At 42.0% G+C, this 10,684-nt stretch overlaps 1 protein-coding gene across 1 annotated transcript in view; it reads right to left on the bottom strand.

Moving 5' to 3' along the window:
* ANO2 (anoctamin 2) overlaps positions 1 to 10,684 on the bottom strand; it is a 307,510-nt gene that overhangs the window by 29,633 nt on the left and 267,193 nt on the right. The window lies entirely within an intron of this gene.

The raw sequence follows: 10,684 nt of genomic DNA, 5'->3' as shown, positions 1-10,684 counted from the left end.
TGAGCAACAAACTTTGCTCTGAGCTTCCTGGTTGTTAAAACAAAAAGAGAAATGGAAAAATGAAAGAGCTTTTAGTAAGTTTCAACTTAAAAGACTGCCATTCATTCATTCATTCATTCATTCCTCAAGCACTGACTGGGCATCTCCTGTGTGCCAGGAACCTTTCTAGTATCCTGAAGGATATGGCATCCAGATTTACTCTTGCCTTTTCAGTATTTATGGGGAGAAAAACTGCTGGCATGGATGATGACAAACAATGTATGCTTCAGAAGCAAGAGAAAAGAAATGACCTGTGACTCACCCTACTTCCCAGAAATACTTGAATGCGACCCTGGATGCGGTCTAAACTGCATTTAGGTTCCATTGGGAGAAGATGGCAGGTACTTGAATATCCAGTGGGATGACTCAGTTTGTATAAACAGGATGGCCTAGGGAAAGGGATTTCCTGGTTCTGTGAACCATTGCCTTGCTGCACACACACTTGGAGTTCTGTGACAGAACGCGCAGGCTTCAGTGCTGATGGTTGGGCATATATCCTGGATTTTTGTGTCATTTACGGCTAAGGCATCCACGGGACTAATTTTACATATTCCCCCTCTGCTGGAAACTTGGAAGTTACCTAGTGTAATCTCTACCACCTGTGACCAAAGAATATAAGAATGTCGGAGCTGGAAGGAACTTGAGTGTCACCTAAGATAAGTCATCACTCTATCTGAAGCCTCAGTCCTTTCTATTCTTTCTTTAATAAGCAGCCACTTTTACCTGACCATTTCCAGGGTGGGGTACTCAATAGCATCTAGAGCCAGCTCTTTCCATTATTCTTTATTCTCTGTCCCAGTTAAGTCACTGAGATTTGGGGGATGTTTGTTATAAAGCATTATCATAGTGCTAGTAATTGACTATTACATAGGGCATCTTGCCTGAATTACCTAGATATTAATTTGTCTATTAATTTGTGTTGCTATAGGAGACCTGCCCTTACTTACTTAGGAGGATAGCATTCCTTAATTACAAGTACTTCTAAATAGGAATCTTGACCCCTGGAGGCAGAAAAGGGGTAGATTGTCTCAGCTAAATCAATATAGCCAGGGAATCTGGAGACCTCTGATGAATGGTTATGTCCACAGAGTCCAGCTGTCACTTCATCTTCAAGGTCCTCACTACAGGACCACCTTTTTCATTCTTTCTTTTTCTACCTTCTTCATCAAACATTTACTGAGTGCCTACTGTATGACAGGTCTTGTGGCCAAGTGCTCTGAATATATGAGACATATATTCAGCTCAAGCAGCTCCCATTGCAATTTAGTGAATAACATGAACCTAGGCCACTGGTGATCAGGTGAGAAAAACTGACAGTTGTGTCTTACTTTTCTGATAAAGTGGTGATTCTTTGGAACTTATCACTATACTCTCCTTATAGGATTAAATTTAGGCTCATGTTTTTTTATGCCAAATTCTATTCTGTAAAATTTGTCCAGACAGCTTAGTTTGCAGCTCTCAAAGCAGCTGAAGTATTTCCTCTCATTGGGCCCCAAGGAAAACTCCACAACTGGGCTGCGAGGGGCCTGCGGCAAAGCGGCTTTGAAGCCCCATTTTGGGGTTGGGGACAGTGATGATTAATGTCAAGGCTTGCTCCTGGGCCAGCATTCTTTCCTCCCCTCAGAGATGGGGGGTGGGAGACTACCCTTGAAGTCCTTCTTCGTAAGCTCTTCAGGAAAAGGGTTTGATATTGGAGATTCCCTCGAAAGCTTACCGCTCCCCTCACAGGTTTTTCCAGCTTAATCCCTCACTCTCAGGTTACTCTTTGTCTGGAGCCAGCCCATCCCCACCAGGAATCGTGCCCAGAGGTAGCTCCCTACCCCCAATGTCCCCTCGTCAGGCTGACTGGCAGCCTTCCCCCCACTTCCAGCTTCCACTTACCTCATGGCCCCTCCCCCATGCCTGCTGGGCCCTGGGCCCTGGTTCCAGCACTATTTAGAAAAAAGTAAATATAATACATCTCTCCCGCTGCCTTCCTTAACTGATGACCTGCCTCACCATTACAACTGACAGGCTCGGAGTGGGCTCAGCGTACTTCCTGTCTGCATGGGTGGTCCTAGGGATCACTGGGGAAGGAAGCTGACAGCTGAAAGCAGGGCCAGGGTCACCATGTCAAGCACAGCAGAGGGAGCGGGCAGCTTTGGTTTCACTGCTCTCATTTTTGTTCAAAGCCCAAGACAAGGACCTTTCTGGAATTGGGGAGGTCTAGCTTGTCCCGAAGGAACCTCAATCCACTCCACTCCTTCACTGAAGCCCAAGTTTTCACAGGTCCTGAAAAAATTGTCTTGTGAATTGTCTGGAAAGTGGTTCTAGAGTCAGTTCCACTAATGGGTCTTTGGGGTGACCTTAGGCAACTCACATCGCTCCCGGGGACTCTGGGCTTCCAGAAGCATTTGTCCAGCCGGTATGTATGAACTAAGACACCAGCACTGGAAGAGACCTTGGGAATCACCTGGTCCAGTGATTCTTGTGAAGACACTCAATGTAAAACGGTTACTACGCACGCCAGTCACTTCTGTTAGTGTAGCCAGGTTTCGTGCATGCTGAAACCTCCCTTGCTCTCAAAAATTATCTAGAAATGTGAGAAAGTAAGGGTGACATTGATTATTTAACCTTATATTTCTTAAACATATTATTAGTAGTAATTAGTAGTAGCACATTACTTGTGCCACATTACACAGTTGGTCCTGACCATAGACTCTCTTCAAGGAGAATCTCATTGGCTGTTCTAATTCCCTATACAGTTAGCTGCCTCTTGAATAACATGATTAGAACTGCCCGGGTCCGCTTATACACAGATTTTTTTAAACTTATGTTATTGATAAATACAGTACACTGCTGTAAATATATTTTCTCTTTCTTGTGATTTTCTTAACATTGTCTTTTCTCTAGCTTACTTTGTTGTAAGAATACAGTAGATAATACATAATGCATACAAAAATATGTGTTAATTGACTGTTTATGTTATCGGTAAGACTTTCGGTCAACAGTCAGCTATTAGTAGTTAAGTTTTTGGGGAGTCAAAAATTATATGCAGATTTTCGACTGTGTGGGGATCAGTGCCTCTAACCCTTGAATTGTTCAAGGGTCAATTGTAATGTCAAGGAGGAAAGCTGAGGCCCAGAGAGATGATATGACATGGCCAAGGTCACATTGCTAGATAAAGGCAAAATTAGACACCCTGGGAAAGAGAGGTACTGTTCTCATTCTGCCTGACAATGATCATCTGAAGATAAAAGGGCTTTCACTTTGAAGACAGAAGTAGTGGCATGATTATTGTCACCAAGTCTTATTTATCCATGGAGATGGCGGAAACAATTGCCTCCAACAAGGTTCTGACATGTGTGGACTTCAGTCTTCTCTCTCACCAGGCTGCTTCTCAGTGCTGCTACCTATGAGCAGTGTGGATGGGTTCACATTACGCCTTCTCTTATTTCCCTGGCTTACTTTCTGGAACAGAGTACATAATAGGGCTGGGGTGGGGGAGGGGAGAAAGCAGAGGTGAAAGGGAAGAGGGAGAGGGGTAGACGAGAAAGGGAAAGGAGGCAGAGAAAGAGAAACAAGAATAACCACCATTCTTGATAATCCACTCACTGGATTATCAGCCCATTAAATGAGAATTGATGGCAGAATTACTAGAAGTGAGATGGTTTCATCTTAGATAAGAGAAAGGGGTCACAGGAGAAATGACATCCTCATTTGTTCAGTCGCTCCTTTACAGTTTGCCCAATGTTTTCCATGCCCACGCTGTGGCGGGTGCTGCGCAAGGCCCCACAGTTGGAGGAACCTGGGAAATTAGTTACCAACAGGCATTACTATCTTAGGAGACGGGTTGTCTGAAATCCTGTTGGAGCAGGGGACTAAAATACTGAGGAAGGGGAGAAGTGAGGGATGGGAAGGTGCTTCGGGGAGGAGGTGACACAAAGACTGGTTTTGGACACGTGAATGGGAAGGCACAGGGAATTCCAGGGCAAGGAGAATATGGATGTAAGGTTAGAAGTAAAATGTAGGCTGTGGGTGAGAAATGGTTTGCAGGGTTCATTTGGGCTAGACCTAGGATGTATAAAAAGGCCTAGGGTTAAATAAATGGACAGGATTTCCTATGAAGGCCTTGTTAAGGGTATGAGACCCTGGAAGTTTCTGAACAATATATGGTTCAATACAGACCAATACTACACCCCAGAAAGAGTAAACAGGGCAGTAGTAAGATGGTGGTTGCAAGTGGCTGTGTTAAAGATACTGTAGAAAAAGCAAGAAGCGTAGGAAGCTAAGTTGCTGCACACAGGAGCAGCTTTCAGAGATAATCCAGAGGAAAGAGTCCCCCATTGGATGCGGTGTGTGGAGACAGAAGAGTGAAGGAATGGTGATGTGAATGAAGATTCCTCAGCTAAGGGCCTGCAGGATGGTGGGGCCAGGGCTGAGAAATGTTTCCCCGGCGATGGATTCTCTTCCTGGCCAAGTCTGAAGTCCCAAAATAAGCCTGAGATGGCAACTGGGAGACGAGCCTCTTGTTTCCGGTCCCGAGTTTGTTCTGCTCCAGTAGGCAGTTTCTGAAACCCAAGGATGTTCACTGAGTGGGCAATTATGGGCCAAACAAAGATGAGAGTGGACGATTCTCTACAACACACACTTTTGCTTGGTTACATGGAAGCTGGCAAAGACCGAAACTCTCAAGCAAGCAGTGAGCTGCATTTTTTTCTATTTTCTCCTAAGAAAGGAGGCCATTTCTTATAACTATTTGCCCATCTTTCTGCCGCTAGGCCCTGAGGGCCTAGAGGGCCCAGGCCCTATTTGTTGCCTCTGTCCCCTGTGCCTGGCACAGGTCCTGACACACCACTATCCTCAAGGAAGGCTGGGAGGGGGTCAGCAAAAAGAAAAGACTTGAAATTGGAGTTGAGTTGAAATCCAAGTCTGAGTGAGAGCATTCCACTCTGTCCACTTCCGCCAATGACCTGGTCCCCAAAGGCAAAGGAGCAAATTCAAACCAGAAATGACTTTCCTTTGAGGGAAACCCTGATAATAAACAGGGTTTGCTTTGGTCTTGGGAGATGAAAATTGCTGCATATTAAAATATATATAAATATGTCTAAGGTGAAATGGGAGGCCAGCCCAAATTTCATAAAATAGAGAGAGGTGAGGCCTCCATTTTCTTGCCGCTGAAGGAAGGGGAATTAAAGAGCCATTCGTTCAAGAACTATTTTACTGAGCTCTTGGCATGTTCCAGGAACTGTGCTGAGGGTTGCGATCAGAGAGAAGTGAGACTTAGTCTCTGTCTCTAAAGCATTCACATGTTCTTCTACATCAAAGCCAATGCAAGAGAAGAGAGGAACTGAGATAACCAGATGTGCGCATGTGGCACCGTCAAGGGCCAGTAAAGCAGGAGCAGCTCATGGATGCCCCTTGTATGCCACGCTATAGGGGATTTGAATTTTCTCTCTAGTGGCATTGAAGGATTTTAAATAGAAAAGATATTATGGTCTGAATTGCAGTGTAGAAAAGCTATTTTTAAAAGTGAGACAGAAAAGGGGAAGAGGGAGTGAGAAAAGAAGCTGGGAGATGAGGTAGGAGGCATTCGCAGTAAATCAAAGAAAAGCCACAAGGGCTTCAATGGGAATCCAAAATTCTTAGTAGAGGAGAGGTTAGTGAGGTAAGGAGCCATAGATAAAAGAAGCTCAGGATCATACTGAGCAAGCCTCTCCCCAGCTAGAGTGGATGCAAAGTCAGAAAGGGCTTATGCAGAAGAGGACAGGGTCTACTCAAGTCACGCACATTCCTCCTGAGCCCAGGAGTTCTAGCTTACAAGTTGAAGAGGAGACTGGGATGCAGCTGCACAGGTGTTGGTGTCCTGGTCTCCAGGGTGGGCCTGCCCCATGCATTTCCATCAGCTGAGTGATTCTTACAGGTCTCGGCTTACAAACCCAGAGAGCAGGGGAGACTGGCAGCCCCTGGTCCGTTAGCATATTATCCAGCATTCACGCCAAAGAAGTGTACAAGCAAATATGCAATCACCAACACACCTCCCTTTCTATTAAGAGTCTGACAAGATGTAGACTCCTGACTCAAGAAAAATGAGATTTCCTCTAAAGAGTATGTGAATAACATAAGAAATTCATCTCATCACCCACATTAAGGGCCCCAGGGCCTCAGAGTTTAGGCTGCATTTAAAAAGCTGGAGGAAGACGCTAAGGAGGGTAATTAAATTCCTGAGTCAGGAAGACAATGGTGATTATTTTTTGGATGACTAGAGGAACAAAAGGTTGTCGTTTTAGATAAACAAATGACAAAAAGAGCACATTTGAGATGCCAGATTTGTCGAGTAGAGCCCTAGGGCTTGGGGTTCTCTGAAAGGACAAACATCTTGGAATGTTTATATCTCAGGCTTCTGAATGTGAGTCAGACTGGCTTTGGAGTCTGGTACCCTCAGTCTTTAAACATTACTGCCCAACCTCACATTATGGGACTGGAAGAACCTCCAGGGCTCACTACATTCAGGGGCTTCAAACTGTGTTTAGTCAATTTCTAGATTAAAGAGAAAGAAACTGAACTCCTGACAATAACAATGGCTGCTAATATTCTATGAGAGTATATGTGTACCAAGCACTGTTTTTTTAACTGCTTCATGTTCATCACTTACTTCTCAAAACCATCCTAACAAGGTGGGTGCTATTATCATTAAACCTACTTTTGAGATGAGGAAACTGGATCTGGCTGACTTTAAACATCAAGCTCAGGGTCATGTAACCAGAAGCAGCAGACTTAGGACTGGAAGCCTGCAGTGGTTTGACTCAAGAGCCCACCGCTAACCACACTTAGCTTTCACCACTAAATGAAGTCATCATTTGGTAAAGTTTATTCTGCAGTCTTTGATTGTATATGGGAGCAAATATTCCCTTAAAGGGTGAAGAGAATATTCCAGAGATAAAAAGAATGAAAGGAATCGAACTCAGAACCACTGTCCTCATACTTATATAAAATATGAAATAAAATAGTCATGTCTGTAAAATGATCGATATTCTTAGTGAAACAGCCTACAGAATTGTGTGACTTTCTGTGAAAATCCATGTGTGTTCCAGGCTTCCTCCTCCAGACCAGACAGAATCAATACTCTCTGGATCGTTGACTGAATCAATATCAACTTAAATTGTTGAAGAGACTGTTCTAGTTTCCAAATTTGTTCCTCTAATTGCTTAATATATGTTTGATAACTGAATAAGTGAATGAGTCTATCTTTCCTTGTTTCTTCCTTAGTCTTACTATCTTCTTTCTATACTTACTGCCCATTTCCTCAAGGGAAACAGAGCTCATACACAGTCACGGCACTGGCCAAAATATAATGGCCTGATGTGAAATGCAAACTTGTCTGGTCTTCAGGCTTCTCCACTAATCCCAGCTCTTCACCTGAACCCTCCCTACCCCAAAACCAACACTTGAACTTGCCAGTTCTTTTCCTTGGAATTTTGGAATGTTCTCCCTTACTCTTGTTACTGATATGTAAATCTTCAGAACCAGAAGGGAACTTGGGGATCAAGTCCAACCTCCTGCCCAAAGCTGGAAAACTCTTCAGAATATCCCTGACCCACCATCAACAAAGCCCTGTTTTAAAAACGATCTTTCATTTACAGCTTAAAGTTATAAAAAAACTTACCTCTGTTAAGAAATCTTCCCTCGTTAATTAATAAATTCATTCATCCATTCACTCATCTTTGTTTATCAGACGTATTACGTGCCTGTTATATGCCAGGAAATGTACAAGGCTCCAGAGGAAATGAAGATGAATAAGCCTTAGTCCCTACTCACTGATCTTTGGAATCTAATAAACTGAGTCTGCTGAAGAACAGATATGTGAGCAATATTACCATGGTTCTGTAAGATACTCTACCAGTGTGTGTATCAATTGCAATGACGAGACAGAAAAGCAGATGATGATCCCTCTCAGAAATTCTATTCAGAAAGAAGACCACAGAAGCAGCACTATGAAAAGCTTAAAGATCAGTCTGGAATATTTAGAAATGAGGTGGGGATAGAGCCTGGGAATCTCAAGCTTACTACACATTGATAATTTATCCATATCACATGATTTCAGGATACTGAATAATGTGTACTCACCAGAAGGGTATTTCGTATATTGACTGTGGGTAGGTGAACTAATCCTTTCAGAAAGCAGTTTGGTAAAATAAATCAAGAATCATACAATGGCCATATGTCAGATATAGTAATTACACCTGTGGAAGTCTAATGTGAGGAAATAATACTACATGTGCAAAAGATTATATGCATAAAAATAGTATACATTAGATCATCAAAATAGGGGAAGAATTAGAAAATGAGCCTCTAATGCACATCATTGAAAGACAGGTAAATAAACTATGGTACATTTATGAGAGGGATTATTTACTATGCAGCAATTCATTGAATATTATATGACAACTTGGAATACTTATTCATAGAATGTTAAATGAAAAAAGAAAAGCAAATGTGTAGAATCATTTTATTTTTTAAATCATATATATAACAAAAAAAGGTTTATGAAATGGCACTAAAATTCTAACAAATTTGGACTTGTGTAAGGGAAGTCTGAGTGGGGAGATATTCCCTTCTTTTTTCTATTTTCAAACTTTCTGCTATATGATTGTTTCATTCCTTTATAACCTGTAAGTAGGGTGTGTGTGTATATGTGTGTATGTGTGTGTATGTGTGGGTGGGTATGTGTGTGTTTAATCTATAGTATAAATTTTACTCTCTATAATCTTGGTGTGAATTTCTTCCAGAAGTCACCACATCTAGTTCTTGTATTTTTCCTCTTCTCATTAATTTGTAAGTGCTCAAGTTTGAACAGAGTGGTTGTCTATTCAATGATACAATAGCTGACAAAGTGGAGCATATCTTCCTACAGCCCACCTTCCTAGGCTCTCAAGGCCATTAAGAGAAACAACAATACTTGACACTTAACACAACTTTTATATGTGCTAGACATTCTTCTAAGCACTTCACAGATATTAATTCACTAAAAAGAGCAATCCCATGAGGTAAATATTATTGTTATTATTATTTTTTTTTACCACTAAAACAAATTGAGACACATAAAGGTTAGCCACTTACCCAAAGCTGTCCAGCTAGTTGGTGACAGAGTCAGAATTTGAACCCAGGGACTATGGCTCAAGGGTTCAGCTTTTAATCACTCAAAAGAGGAAGCTTGAAATAGCCAGCTATCTGGACAAACAGGCATGCAAAACCTACACAGATTATTGGGTGGTAGGGGTAAGAGGCTAAAATTGGAGAGTGGAAGTTAAAAGACAGAGCTCAAGGATTTCTAATGTAAACCCTTTGCCAAATGGAAGCCTCAGTCTCTGGCAGCAATTTCTTTCTGAGAGGATGGCAAGCACAGAATGGCATCTGAAATACGAGTCATCATCTCTGTGTAAATATCTTATTGGAGAGGGATTAGAGGTAGCACTTAGCTAAAGGTGAAAAGCATAAGGAAGCTTTGTGTTTACATAAACTGGGTCTTGGTATTTTCTTTGCCTACTGTTCCTGAAGCAGACATAACTTACATTGTTACTTCTCCTATGAGTTTATTTAGAATACAAAGCTCAAGCTTTGCCTGGAATTTTAGCTCCTCAGGGATGGAATAGACCTTTTGTGGCCATCTAATCTAGACCCTGTCCATCTCTCTACCCTTAACATACATACACGATATTCTTACAAACAGAAGATAATAAATATCCATTAGAAATAATGAGTGAGGACCTGGTACACAGAGACGCTTTGGTGGCTGCCTATTAAAGTGACTGACTAAAGGAAGCAGGAGTCATTATGGAAATACAATGATAATAAGTACTGAGTGATTCTCAGCTGGATCTGATTAATGTTTCTCCAACACTCTAGACTGAGTAAACGTTTAGATAATACGTCTGACCTTTGGTTTTATGTTTTTAATTCATTAGTTCCGAATCTTGGAAAGAGGTTTCTCAAATATCTACCTCAATAAAAAATCAGGATTATTCACAAGTAGCTAAGAGTTTGAAGGTCTAAGATGGTATACTTCTCATAATGGAAAACTCATGGCTTCTGAATCACTTGTTAAACAATTGTGTTCTATCAGCCTGTACTACATGAGCTCCTGCTTTAAAGTGTTATTCGAGAATGACTAGAGGCTCTTTAACTAGAAATCTATCTCTCACCCTCTACACAAAGCATCCCCAACTTTTTAAAGAGAAAAGCTGACATTTTACCCAGCTCTACCGGATCAGAGTAGGGAACTCTCCTATATTCTGCATGTCAAAGGTGTATACACCCTTGTCCCAAGTGTCATAGGACGACTTTACTCTTCCTGAATGGAAACTCTATTCTTAAATGTCAGACTTCGCTATTTCACTTTCAGCTTTATCAATGATAGAAACCATGGGAAGGGACCTGGGAGACCAAATTTCTCATTTCATAGGTGAAAAGAGGAAACCCAAGGAGAAGAGGGCATCATCCTAATATCTACTTGGTGATAAGAGCTGCTCTTGGTTCTCATTCCAGGACCCTTTCTGCCTCACTCTCCTCAATTTTCATGTGACATTGAAAGTGACATCGTGTACCCATGAAGCCCAGGAAAGAGCAGAGGCTGCACCCGTTATTTCTCTAACCCCCTCCCTCACTC

Source organism: Pteropus vampyrus, unplaced genomic scaffold, assembly GCF_000151845.1.
Source record: "Pteropus vampyrus isolate Shadow unplaced genomic scaffold, Pvam_2.0 Scaffold116, whole genome shotgun sequence".
Lineage (NCBI taxonomy): Eukaryota > Metazoa > Chordata > Mammalia > Chiroptera > Pteropodidae > Pteropus > Pteropus vampyrus.
Note: the sequence above shows the minus strand (reverse complement) of the source record. Positions and strands in the feature narration are given on the sequence as shown.